We start from the raw sequence: 15,249 nt of genomic DNA, 5'->3' as shown, positions 1-15,249 counted from the left end.
CTTAACTTGAACTAATGATCTTAACTTGAACTAATGATCTTAACTTGAACTACTAATGATCTTAACTTGAACTAATGATCTTAACTTGAATTACTAATGATCTTAACTTGAACTACTAATGATCTTAACTTGAACTACTGATGATCTTAACTTGAACTAATGATCTTAACTTGAACTACTGATGATCTTAACTTGAACTAATGATCTTAACTTGAACTACTAATGATCTTAACTTGAACTACTGATGATCTTAACTTGAACTACTAATGATCTTAACTTGAACTACTAATGATCTCAACTTGAACTACTGATGATCTTAACTTGAACTACTAATGATCTTAACTTGAACTACTAATGATCTTAACTTGAACTACTAATGATCTTAACTTGAACTAATGATCTTAACTTGAACTACTAATGATCTTAACTTGAACTACTAATGATCTTAACTTGAACTAATGATTTTAACTTGAACTACTAATGATCTTAACTTGAACTAATGATTTTAACTTGAACTACTGATGATCTTAACTTGAACTACTGATGATCTTAACTTGAACTACTAATGATCTTAACTTGAACTACTAATGATCTTAACTTGAACTACTAATGATCTTAACTTGAACTACTAATGATCTTAACTTGAACTAATGATTTTAACTTGAACTACTAATGATCTTAACTTGAACTACTAATGATCTTAACTTGAACTAATGATTTTAACTTGAACTACTGATGATCTTAACTTGAACTACTGATGATCTTAGCTTGAACTACTAATGATCCTAACTTGAACTACTAATGATCTTAACTTGAACTACTGATGATCTTAACTTGAACTAATGATCTTAACTTGAACTACTAATGATCTTAACTTGAACTACTGATGATCTTAACTTGAACTACTAATGATCTTAACTTGAACTACTAATGATCTCAACTTGAACTACTGATGATCTTAACTTGAACTACTAATGATCTTAACTTGAACTACTAATGATCTTAACTTGAACTACTAATGATCTTAACTTGAACTAATGATCTTAACTTGAACTACTAATGATCTTAACTTGAACTACTAATGATCTTAACTTGAACTAATGATTTTAACTTGAACTACTAATGATCTTAACTTGAACTAATGATTTTAACTTGAACTACTGATGATCTTAACTTGAACTACTGATGATCTTAACTTGAACTACTAATGATCTTAACTTGAACTACTAATGATCTTAACTTGAACTACTGATGATCTTAACTTGAACTAATGATCTTAACTTGAACTACTAATGATCTTAACTTGAACTACTAATGATCTTAACTTGAACTACTAATGATCTTAACTTGAACTAATGATTTTAACTTGAACTACTAATGATCTTAACTTGAACTACTAATGATCTTAACTTGAACTAATGATTTTAACTTGAACTACTGATGATCTTAACTTGAACTACTGATGATCTTAGCTTGAACTACTAATGATCCTAACTTGAACTACTAATGATCTTAACTTGAACTACTGATGATCTTAGCTTGAACTACTAATGATCCTAACTTGAACTACTAATGATCTTAACTTGAACTACTGATGATCTTAACTTGAACTACTAATGATCTTAACTTGAACTACTAATGATCTTAACTTGAACTACTAATGATCCTAACTTGAACTACTAATGATCTTAACTTGAACTAATGATATTAACTTGAACTACTGATGATCTTAACTTGAACTACTAATGATCTTAACTTGAACTAATGATCTTAACTTGAACTAATGATCTTAACTTGAACTAATGATCTTAACTTGAACTACTAATGATCTTAACTTGAACTAATGATCTTAACTTGAACTACTATCTACTAGATTACATATAAAACAGTTGGCAGCAAAACGTTTAGAATAAGTTATTCCTGTGCTTGAAATGATCACGTGATTAATTTCCCGCCCTGCTATTGGTTGTCAGCAGATAGACCTTTGTGATACTAACATGATGCTTGAACATGTGGAGATAGTCCTTTGTAGATCTCACTGACTCAGCAAATATATACAAGATCTGCATAAATGAGTGATGCAGATAGACCCTGTTCACTTAAAAGACGTTTGAGACATAGAACTCAAATTTGTCCAATTTGTCAGATAGACCTCGTTAACCCTCAGTTGACGAAATATTATACAGAATTTGCAACTACCGGATTGGTCTGAGGTGACGAGCTAAGCCCCGTCGTCCAGAGTTAAATATCAGGATTAATCTGATTTGCATTGCACTTTTATTATGAAACAAACAACCAGCAGTGGCTTTGCAAGTAATTTGCACCGCGATTACCTGCAAAGAGAGAAAGAAAAACACTCAACTCACGACTACAAATCATCAGAAGTGTGTTTACATATATATCCGTGCTGTTTACTGTGCATACATCTCTGATAACCGCCTCTGTGTTCACCTGCTGTTAAAGTTTGCTGTTAGTATTGTGACAACGCACAAATAGTTACTGTAACTCCTGTTTTATCTGGATTCTATTTTTAATCTTGTTTTTTTTTTTTTTTTTTTTTTTTTAAATGAGTATATTGCGATCTTTCCTAATCACCCTGTTGCCCTGAACACCCTGGCAGAGCAGAGCCAGAGGACCGGCTGCGTGCTGTGTGCAGCAGCGTGCTGTGTGCAGCGTAATGTGATGTATTTATGCAGGACACAATGAATGCACATCTGATCTTGTTTTTACTGTTGTCCTGCACAAATCACCTGGGGGCAACTCCTGCTTTTAATGAATAAACAGTTTTCTGCCTTCAATACTCTATTTAACCATCATAACATGTACACTGGACCTCACAAACAACAACTGCAGAGGGTTTTTTATTATGTAACAGAAGCCATAATGAGCTCTTGTGTCGCCTCAGGCATTTGTTTACTTGAATCTCTGTCCGGAACCATCTGCAGCCAGCTACAGTGCAGACGTGGGTGTAAAGTCCCCGTCATTCCTCCATATTCACCTTATACACATGCAAACTTAATTGTCATTATGTTTCTCTCAAAACATTTGCAAATCGGTGTTACAGAGACGTCATTTCTAGAGTTGTGTGAGGATCAAGATGTCGACAGATTCCTCTGAAAGCAACAAGTCAAACGGTTTCTGGTGTTGATTCTTATCATCCCATGATTGTTCATCACTGATGCACATTAGACATTCAAACTAACATTTTCTATTATTTCAGAGGATCGTAAAGGCTCTGCAGTTTGCTTCACCTGGCGTTAAGTCGTGAGTTGCATCTTGTGAGGTTTTGTGTGCCAGATTCCAACTAGCAACAAACAAAACAGCAGCTTGCATGTGAAAAGGGAATTTGAATGCGTGCACGGTTTGTCATGTTTCCCCTGCTGATACAAAAACAATCAAATACAGAGAAAGCAGGAAATCAATAGATCAGACATGTTTGTCTCTTCAGACAGCAGTAAAGCTCCACTGTGAGGCAGAAACCTGAAATGTGTTTGATGTTAGCAGCTGTTGAGGGTTTTTGTTCAAATATTGAGTAAAAGATGTTTTGAGTTTAGAGAGCGTATTAAATACTGTACATTTATTGTTCAGAAGTTGTATTTATTAGGAGTAAAACGTTTTTCTTCTCAGTATTGTCAGCCTGGAGATGATTTATTTACACTACAGAGTCTCTAACTGTGACTTTTGCTCTGCACTGTGTTATGATGCCGCTCAGGGTCTGTTCTTGGTATTTAGTCTATCTTTAGCATTCCAGACTGGAAGCAGCTCTGCACGCTTGTGGAGGCTTTGGCTTCCCTGCGTCAGGACTTTATATTTTCTGTCTTTGGTTCCAGTGTAACAGTGTTGACAAAGTGTCTAGGTCAGAGACTCTAACTGTCTTCATGCACGAGACTGCCCTCTATTATGCAACTCCAACCACTGTATGCTTTCTAGGCTACATACAAGTGTGGGCCAGTTATATGCAGTTTATATGCAGCATGTTGTGCAGAGATTACGGATAAAAAGTTGGAGAAATTACTTTAGAAGTTGGTGTTAATGAATTTTAATGATATTAACAACGGCAAGTTACGATGACGCAAGTACCTGCACTGGTACATGTTTATGGGTACTGTAGTTTCTGTAGTGCTTTCTTAAACTTTTTATAGTTTATTTTTATTTTATTCTGTGTGTTTGAGAACCCCTGCTGTTGTGGAAGCTGATTTGTCTCATATGGAAAGTAGAGAAACACACTTTGTTCAGATAGACTGTTCACTGAGACAGAAGCCAGTGTGACTTCAGCCCCCATAAAGAAATATAGAAAGAGGAGAGGGAGCGTTGGTGCTGCAAATATCCATCCATCCCTCCATCCATCCCTCCATTCATCCATCCATCCATCCATCCATCCATCCATCCATCCATCCATCCATCCATCGTCGACCGCTTATCCGGGGTCGGGTCGCGGGGGCAGCAGCTCCAGTAAGGAACCCCAATCTTCCCTTCTCCGGGCCACATCCTCCAGCTCCGACTGGGGGATCCTGAGGCATTCCCAGTGAGGAGATATAATCTCTCCACCGAGTCCTGGGTCTTCCCCGGGGTCTCCTCCCAGCTGTACCTGGAACACCTCCCTAGGGAGGCGCCCAGGTGGTTCCTTACTAGATGAACCACCTCAACTGGCTCCTTTCAACGTAAAGGAGCAGCGGCTCTACTCCGAGTCTCTCCTGATGGCTGAGCTTCTCACCCTATCTCTAAGTCAAGTCATCATTTCAAATAACAAAACTGAATTTATAATGTTCTGAAACCATTCAATTATTCAATTATAGTTAATTGATTTTGCGAGTTTGCTTAATTAAAGATGGAGTGAACTCACTTGTCTGTTTGGTGCACAGTATCAGCACCGACATAGAAACACACGGTGCGATGATCCTTATCCCCTCGATGGGTAAGCAGGTCAGAACAGTTGTCGTGTCTGCATGTCGTCCCTCTGTGTGTGTGGCTGTGTTTCCCCCCCGAACACACAGAATGGTCTGATTACAGGTGACCTACTTCCCTCCTCTGTGAGTCAGAGACGTACGGGTGTCACTCCGTTCTGTACTTCTGCGTTCTCCATTTCCACTTCCTCTTTCGTTCTTCACCGTGTTTCATAAACAGGAGTCAGTGTATGTCTAAAACTGAAGTTAAAGCTTCTTTCACTTTCCTAAACCTTATATATCTTTGAATGTTGAATGTGAACAATTTGTTGATTGATTCGATTAATTACATTTTTCAAGCAAATATTTGAAACATTTTCTGATTCTGGCGTTTCTTAAATGAAACTAAATATCTTTCTGAGAGTTTGGAAAGACAAAATAAGCGATGGGAAACATTCAGCCTGCGCTCAGAAGTGACGGGGAGTGTTTCACAACTGTTTCATATTTTAAAAACAAAACAATGAAGCCTTGAACTGAAGAAATAATAATTTCCCCCCCAAGCAAAGTACACTGACACAAAATCGAACAACAAACAATAAGAAAATATTATTAAAAAGATAATGTGATTTTAAACAGTAGCACTTGAACACACACACACACACACACACACACACACACACACACACACACACACACACACACACACACACATACACACACACACACACACACACACACACACACACACACACACACACACACACACACACTTTGGCCTCAGCTAAAATAAAATAAAGTTTGACATTCTCTATGAAATTAAGGCTGACCGACACACATGCACATTTACCAGTCTCACAAAAAGACAAAGTCTCCGTTTCTCTTTCTTTCACACTCGCACGCACGCACGCACGCACGCACGCACGCACGCACGCACGCACGCACGCACGCACGCACGCACGCACGCACGAACGAACGCACACACACAGAACGTGACTTCCCTGCAGAGCGCTCTGTGGTTCTAACCTCTCGCTCCTGTCTCCTATGATATTGAAACAAATAATTTAATATAATCTAATATCTGGCTCGCAGCAGGGAGAGGCCAGAGGAATGCAGAGAGACGGAAGTTCTGGGATAATACTTTGCAGGAGGGATTATATATATCGTGGGAGGAGGCAGAACATTTTGAATCTGCCAGTTTATGAATGTTTCACTTCATATTTATATTTCTTATCTAATCCAGTTGCATAGTTTAGCTTCTTGAGATTGAGATGTTTTTATAGTGTATTGTTTGTGCAGCCTGTCAGCTCCTCAAAGAGAACGTATTCAGTATCCAGGCTTTTATCACAAAGTTCACCTAAAACGGTAAAGTTTAGAACAACAGACCGATGAGCAGAAGGATGACTCCGTGAATCCTGAAGGAGCAGCAGAGTCCGATGATAATCAACATTACACATTGGACACATTGTGTAATGTAACCTTGTCGCTATAGCATCCAGCAGCAAAAGTGAACTGCAGTCATTGAGCCCCGTCCTCGGCACTGCACAGAGCGCCGTACTACCACCAACTTCAACATTGCACGTCCTTGAGTCCCAAGCAATAAACCCGCCAAGTGTGAAGAACATCGGATGAGATGTGTGAAGGATACACGCACAGAGACTTGAATCGTAGTTGGATGGCACACCCACATATGGATTTGTGCAGGTGTGCGATGGCGTCTTCTATAAAAATGTTAGGTACCACTGTGGACATTGCCACAGAGCTGGTCTGGACTTTAAGTAAATAGATGCATTTATAAAGCGCTCTTTTAGTCTCTGCGATCACTCAAAGCGCTTTACAACACATGTCAGCATTCACCCATATTCACAGGCTCCATACAAGGTGCACATCAGCTCGTCAGTAGTGATAAACATTCACACACACACATTGCTCCGGATGGCCAATGGTGTATTGGGAGCAATTTGGGGTTCAGTATCTTGCCCAAGGACACTTTGACATTCTGACATTCTGACTGCAGGGGCCGGGGATCAAACAACCGACCCTCCGACCCACTCCACCTCCTGAGCCACAGCCACCCAGTCTTTGTATCAGCACCAGCCAGGCTTAACTAGCCCGAACCTGGCCCCTGCAGTCAGCATGTCGAAGTGTCCTTTTTGTTGGTGCTTTCTACTCTTAGTAAACATCTTTATAAAACTGTTCACAGTGAAGTTTATCATCCAGAGTAACGGGGACATTTTGTCTGGAAATGTGTTGCTTTGAGGACTTTTTTTTATGAAAATCCAATTTCCTTTTATTTGTAAAGGCAGCAGAAATGTCAGATGAGTACTTCGTATCATTAGCATATAAAACCTTTAATATGTGCTTGGTTAGACACAGGTAGAGGGTACCATCTATGTGCTTTGTAATTGGGGTGAACCATTCTTTTTATTTATTTATGGCAATACCAAATCAAACTGAACCTTACAGATTTCTACACAGGTGATTACATGCAAAGCAGACGTTGGTGTGTTGCTGTGTTGTATACATTCATCCAAAGTGTCCTTTCACCTCACTGTCAGTCGACCAGACCAGCAGGTTTAACGTTACACTCGCCTGATGGCAGTCACTGCTTTCCTCTCTTCTCTTATTCATGTAGTTACACTGTGGCGGCAGATCACTTTCTTCAACACACTCCCCTCTCGTCCCGTCCAGCGCTGTCAACCTCTGGTAAAGGATAGCAGGTAAGTAAAGACCTTGGTTGACAAAGTGACAACAGGGCAACAGACTGGAGCATCTGTTTCTTAAAAAAATGTTCAGCTGGTGGACATTTATTCTAGTTATGTGACAAACTTGTTAAACTGTGAGTCAATGCTTTAGAGAATATGTTGCCGAAGGTTCATCTCCAGTTCACTATGCTCTTGAGCTTCACTGTGCAGAATGATGTTTGTGGAACGTTTGATCTGTGCTGATCATACATCTTAGTTTAAGGCCTACAAGCAGGATTTTGTAACATAACAACTGGTTTGGAAGTCAATAATGGCGGTTACATTTGCGAGCCTGTATATTATGGAGAGCAGCGCATGAGAATCACCTGTAGCGATATTTAAGTAGGACTCCTGATGTTGTCTTTTAATTGTCTCCTCATTGGGTCTTTTCTCTTTTCTAAAAAAGCTCTTTGAAAACGTTTGTTTTCCACTCATTGTTGCTTGTGGGCTTAATTTTTAAAGTAAAGTATCACGTGACAGACGAGCGTCTTGACCTCTGGTATTGACATTGTGTCAAGAGACACAGACACACAGACGGATGTATCCGGTGATTTTTTTAAATAAAACCTCTTTGAAAATAAAATATTGTTTTATTCAATCTTTTTGTGCGGCCCGGTACCAAATGACCCACGGACCGGCGGTTGGGGACCACTGGTCTAGGTTACTGGTTTGAAGAGCTAATGATGGTTGATGAATTAGAAAACATTAAGTGAACGTGAGTAATCTGACAATACAATTTGCACCTTTTAAATCGATTCACTTTTGGATTCTGAATCCATTTTTTGACAACATTAGCGAGATGTTGCTCTCGCTCTGATGTATGCTTCTGACCGGCTTCTTTCCTTCGCAGCAGCGGCCGAGGCACCTCGGTATTATAGTTTTCAGACTGCCTGCCGTGCCAACCTGGTGATGGATACGATTGTGAATTCATCTTTGAGGTCAAGTTGTTCTGTTGGGTTTGTTGGCAGGTCGAGTGCCTGTCATGTCCTGTTGGGTGCAGCTAATGTGTTACATTGTGGGGGCTGGAGCTGAAGAGAGCTTCTGAAGCACCAGGCACAGTTTTTACAAAAGTAATTATTTCTAAAGTTTCAAATCTAATAGTCGCCAAGGACTCCGTTATAGTGTATGTCATTATTTGTAATATGTGATCTTTTGCTATGAATGCAGAAGTGTTTCCATATAATAATCACCTATAATGTAACAGTGTCTCTTTATTTCACGTGTTTGTTATTTCATTCATCTCTTGACTTGCAGTATCAAATAACCAAATTGCTCAAGGAGGTGCAACAGAACTCATGTGTTTATATAAGACTGGATTCTTCTACCTGTTGTTACGTCTAAGGAGTAAAAGCCCCGCAGCCTGTGTCTCTTTCCCACATGTATTAGTAGCCTGCTGCTATTCATCCAGTCTTTCACTGCTTCAGGGTACCACACAGTATTCAAACTGAAACCAAATTGCGCCACGAAAGAATTGGTACCATTTTTATTTTCAAAACTCAATTAGCCATTGTTTTTACTTCCCCTGAAGGCCATCTTCTTTCCCTCCTTTTTGGGTGTAATGTCATATCTTTTGTTGTCCCTAAAACTGTCCTAAAAGTGTGCAAACATATCGTTAGGCTCAGCTAGAGACGGTACTGTTGGTCCCACAGTTCTTGGTATTCACACTTGAACAACTACGAGCTTCATTACATTTGGTACACAAACATCCTGGTGCTGAAACCTGCTTAACTTCCTTAATAACATCTAGATCAAGATCTGGGTTTTTGAGTTTGGAGTATATAATTAAGGATTCCTGTTTGCAAAGGCCATGCTGGTGAAGTGTCACTGAAACATGTAGGACATTAATTTAAAGCTTTGAGTCTGCCTCGCTTTGATTGATTTACAAGATGGCTTTAAACTTTGCTCCTCTAACATTTTGATTTGTTCCTTTGAAGGTTACAGTATTTACCTCTGCTGCATCCTGACTGATGCCTTCAGGTCTCATCAGAGGACATTCGTAATGTTTGGTTGCTCTGTTATTCAAAGACGTGTTCCTTTTTCTTTATAGATGGCGTGTCGTCTACATATGAGGCATTGCAGTTTAACAGAAACGGAGTGATTTGTGTGTCCGTGTGTGTGTGTGTGTGTGTGTGTGTGTTAGAGATATTATAGCCTCAGAGGGAAACCAGGCTGTTGATGTAACACTTGGTCTGAATGCAGACCATTATTTTGCTCTGCGATGGCTGGTAATAGTATCTGTCAAAGTGTGTGTGTGTGTGTGTGTGTGTTTGTTGCGATGAAACATTTGCATTTCTCTCTGTCGTGCTGCTCTGTGCACAGAATGTGAAATGATGCCATTGAGGTTAAATGTGTGCGTGTCATATTGAGTTTCTACTTAATTCATGCAGTTTAATCCCTAATAGTTTCTCACCTTGCATCCAGTATAGTCATTGTCTCCGACACTTGTTGCCTTTTTAAAAACTGTATCATATGTTATGTTTTTATTATTAATCCTTGTGTCTAGTTTTAGGATAGAACTCTTCTTTTGCTAAATGTCTCTCGCTGAACTGAGCTACAACATTTCTCAGGAAGCTTGTGCAGATAAAACACAGCTCTTCAAACAGTAGACTTTGGCCGTTGCTTTGCACTGATGATAAGTGTTAACTCAAAGACCCGCTGGTCAACAAAGTAGGACTGGCTTCCTTTACAGAAGTACTTTTTCTTTTGCTATTGTTTCTTGTTTCTGCATGACAAACATTTATTTCCTTATTCCAGTGTATTAAGAGTCTTTGTAGTGTGAGTTTTCAATTACAAGTGTCTCCTGTAAGCCGTATAACACTGACGGGAGGAAAAGGAAATGTTTTCTGTTGGAAATGATCCCTTAAAAACAAATTAGCTAACAATCGAAAATGAGGAAGCCAGTAAAAATATTTATCCGAGTGAAAGCAGCGTGCAAAAGTAAAACAGGATGTGACTCTGACCCTGCATCAGGAAGAAATAAGCGATGTGTTGTCACTTCTATTACATTATTCAGATTGAGCACATTTGTTGTCATTGTAGCACCTCCTCCCCTTCAGCATGTATTAACCTGGGTCCCTGCGTTATTTTGAGGTTGCACGTACCTCGTCATGTTCATTGCACGGTTTACAGAATAACAAAGAAACACATGGATGTTGGCGTGAGCAGCGATAGATACCGCAGCTGAACAGAAAGACAAAATAGAACCATCGACTGAAACTCAAAACGTATCAAGTGAGAGCTGATTATGTGATTGTCAGCTGATCCGTCTCGTGTTCTCAGCGTGTTGTGATGGCTTTAGCGTTCCGGGCATGTGCATGTGTGTCCTGGTTCTTAGTGAGAGCAATCTTTGCAATCAAGGACTAGAGTGGGTCATCTCAAGTTCACATTACACCTGTTGTCATCGTCCTCAAAGTGTCAGACACGTGGAGAAAGTGAAAGATGGGAAGAAAAGGAAAAGACAGAGCAGGAGAAATATGCAGAAAGAAAGAGAGAATATGTTCAAACTGATCAGGATGAGGTAGCTTAGGGGTCGTGTACGTCATCAGAACTCCATGTTGGACGGTTGAAAAGCCTCACGACTTTTTAAAGAAGTTTGTAACTTTGTGTAACACTTCCAGGAGAGACTGTCTGATAATGTTTCCTCTTATCTACGTACGTGCATGACTCTCACGTCTTCCCTCTCCTAAGGAAACATGAGAGAGTAAGACTTCACATTAAAGGGATCGACCGCCAACATGTAAAACACAAGATGGGAGGCTAACCTTCAACGTCCAGCGCTCAACAACGTATCTAAGTTCTTTTTTACATTCTGATGCTGGAACAAAATGTTTTCATCAGTAGTGTTTGGAGCCAAGCTGTAAAATAGATGCACAATTTAAATTATAATCAGCATCAAATACTGAAGAAGAAAATCAAATATGTATTTGAATACATGTGGAGGATGTGGTCTTTAAAACACACACACACACACACACACACACACACACACACACACACACACACACACACACACACACACACACACACACACACACACACACACACACACAGCTACATTTCTGGATGGATATGGGAACCTGGTTCGCCCCCAACACTAATATTTTATTTGGAGTGCGTTTGAGAAGCGAGAGTGTTATTGTTTGAACAGTTCCAGTTGCCTCAGACGCCAGATGTTAAAGACAAAAAGCAAAAAGCCTTTCGATTTTAATTCCACACTAACTTATTACAAACAAAGAGTTGTACACATGAAATCACATTAACTCGTTCACTGGCAGTCAAACAAATACAGCTGTCCGCACGTGATGACTCGCACATACTTCATATGTTGTACGTCACAGACAGAACTTCACTTGAGTGTCTTTTAATAATTCTTGAGCTGTTGATGCAAATTGTGGGCATTTTTGAGGCAGCAAGACAATTTTCACCTCAGCAGGGATGAATCACACAAGGACAGGAATTCATCTCCAGCTGTTCCGAGGAGAAGTGACATATTTTGTTCTCTGCTCGATTCAAAACAAGTGTCTTCAAATGAGTCACGAAGGAAGTGACAGAAAACACACTTAGAATCTCAGTTTAGTGGTCGCACTTCTGAGAGATGCAGATTACATACCATTCTCTGCAGACACACAACCCCCCCAAAAAGCATCGGCTAAAGCAGAGCATGACTCCACATGTAATTTCAGATGTGAGGGCAGAGTATGCATCATTTAATACACCTCCGATCCTTTAACAAGCGTTTACTGTCGACCGTTTGGCTTGAAGCTGAAGCTGTTGTGTAGCGTTGATGAGAAGGAGATTAGCATCAGTGTGTGCATAAAGCATTCTGCTAAGAGAAGCAGTAAATAACAGAAGCCCCGTTAAACTACAAGGGACCTCGGGTCCAATAAGAAACTCCAACTAAATGTCCACAAGAAATACATTTGCAATGCAAATTCGCACACAATAGGTAGATGCAGCCGCGCGATAAGAGCAGAACTTTGCAGCATGATAACCTAGGATGCAAACAAGCAGCACAGCAAAGTTGAAATGCGATTTATAAAACCAGGAGCTTCTCCAGGACTTCCACTCAGAACATGCATGTTAGCACAAGCAGTTTGGGGAAGTAAAATAAGAGATTCCCTGCGATATAGCGAACGGCCTACAACCTCACAGAACGCTCTCATCAGCAGTGCAGCGTCGCCGTCTCTTGGCTCATGCATGAGCAGTACATCTGGAGCTTCAGCCCAAACTCGCTCCGTCCTGAGCTGCATACTAGAAACTAATAAGAGTCGACACATTCACACACTTCAGTCTTAACACCTGCCTTCAGGGTGAACGGACAATGATGTGTAATAAACAATGTAAACTGTCATCTATCCGACTTAGACGAGAATAATAGTTGAGACAAGGATACCAGCTCGAGGTGGTCTGTGCTCAGCTTTCACAACACACTGTGTGTCTTCTGGCGAGTACATTGTACGGACCGTTTTATCTTCTCAATTCAGATTAGATATTTTCTTTGTGAAACGGAAACAAAAGCTGCGCTAAAGATGCTATATGTGCATCCAGACAATGTCAATAGCAATGCAATCTATCATTTAAACACTGATGTGATGTTGGGTTTACAATAAATACTGACATTTATTTTATTTCATGCTTCAAAGAAACAAGCTGGTCCAGTTAAAGGCCCTGTCACACATATCCGTATGACAGAAACTTATGCCGGCGCATACGAAAATTTGTCAGAGTCCAAATACGTCCAACTTTTCATCGGATCGGATCGGAAAAGTGAACATATACAGATACGCATGTCTAGCCCATCACTTCCTAATACAAAATGTATCAGACGAATGCCCAACGAATGCATAAGATATACAGAAATATGGCATATACAAAATATCGGCAACACGCTGGTTTACGTTGATATAAGGTATAAGTAGTATTCATTAAGAGCAGGCGGTGTTACGCTGGGGTGCGTTGTTGAACGCTGATGTTTTGAGCATGTTCAAAATTACCGGATGTAACCGACATGTGCTTCATAAGATATGCAGACGTTACGTTAGACATACGTGAATGCGTAAATACAGTACGTGAATACTTACCTACGTAAATACAGTACGTGAATACTTACCTACGTAATTATACTACGTGAATACTTACCTACGTAAATACAGTACGTGAATACTTACCTACGTAAATATAGTACATGAATACTTACCTTACATAAATATAGTACGTGAATACTTACCTACGTAAATATAGTACGTGAATACTTACCTACATAAATATAGTACATGAATACTTACCTACATAAATATAGTACGTGAATACTTACCTACGTAAATATAGTACGTGAATACTTACCTACGTAAATACAGTACGTGAATACTTACCTACATAAATATAGTATGTGAATACTTACCTACGTAATTATAGTACGTGAATACTTACCTACGTAAATACAGTACGTGAATACTTACCTACATAAATATAGTATGTGAATACTTACCTACGTAAATATAGTACATGAATACTTACCTACGTAAATACAGTACGTGAATACTTACCTACGTAAATACAGTACGTGAATACTTACCTACATAAATATAGTACATGAATACTTACTTACATAAATATAGTACGTGAATACTTACCTACGTAAATATAGTATGTGAATACTTACCTACGTAAATATAGTATGTGAATACTTACCTACGTAAATATAGTACGTAAATACCTACGTGACTACGTTAGACGTACGTTAGATATAGGCTACGTTGGCTGACGGTGACTCCTACAGCCAATGTATTGATAACGAGTGGATAACCTATTCCTACCCGATGTTAAGATGATGCCTGACGACGGAGTAACTTATTAAACGTGTTTCTACAGTACAGCTAGCGTTCAGCATGTTAGCCGTTCTCCAGCATCAGCATGACGTGAACCAAATGGCACTTTTCCAGCTCCGTTGTCCAGACGCTCTGATACGTTTTGTATAAGTAAGTGATATGATAGCAATGTTTGACATACGTATAATAATTTGTTATGTATGCGTTATGTATACGTCAGCTATAACACCGCTGTGGAAAAGTTGGACGTATTTGGACTCTGACACATTTTGAGCTAATTTTTATGGCATGTTTCTGCCATACGGAGCTGTGTATGTCTGGCGTGTTCGGCGTAACGTCTGCGTCCTTCAAACGATCACAACTTACCCTTAATTTATTTCAACCTATTGCCGATATTTCGTATGCGCCGGCATAAGTTTCTGTCATACGGATATGTGTGACAGGGCCTTAACATAGACCAGGCACGTAACGTGGTGCAGCCTCTCACGTGTGCGCTGAACATTTTGCAAGGATTAACCGACTAAAACATCTATTTATTAATTAATCTTTTATAAGTTTAACATAAAGACCAAACCAGAAACATGCATCCCTAAGCCTCGCATGTCTTTAAGATGAATAGTTTCAGGTCTCTGCACTAAAATATTTCTTATGATGTGTTCTGCAGGTTCCAGATCTGTGAAAGATATTTAACACAGAAAGTCCAAACTGAGGTAAGCTGTGGTTAATTCGTCTTGCAACAAGAACCCCAGGGCATTAGTTTGGACACCCTGTCAGGGTTTGGATGAAAGGTTACTCTGT

This window comes from Cottoperca gobio, chromosome 5 (genome assembly GCF_900634415.1).
Source record: "Cottoperca gobio chromosome 5, fCotGob3.1, whole genome shotgun sequence".
In the NCBI taxonomy this organism is placed as follows: domain Eukaryota; kingdom Metazoa; phylum Chordata; class Actinopteri; order Perciformes; family Bovichtidae; genus Cottoperca; species Cottoperca gobio.
Note: the sequence above shows the minus strand (reverse complement) of the source record.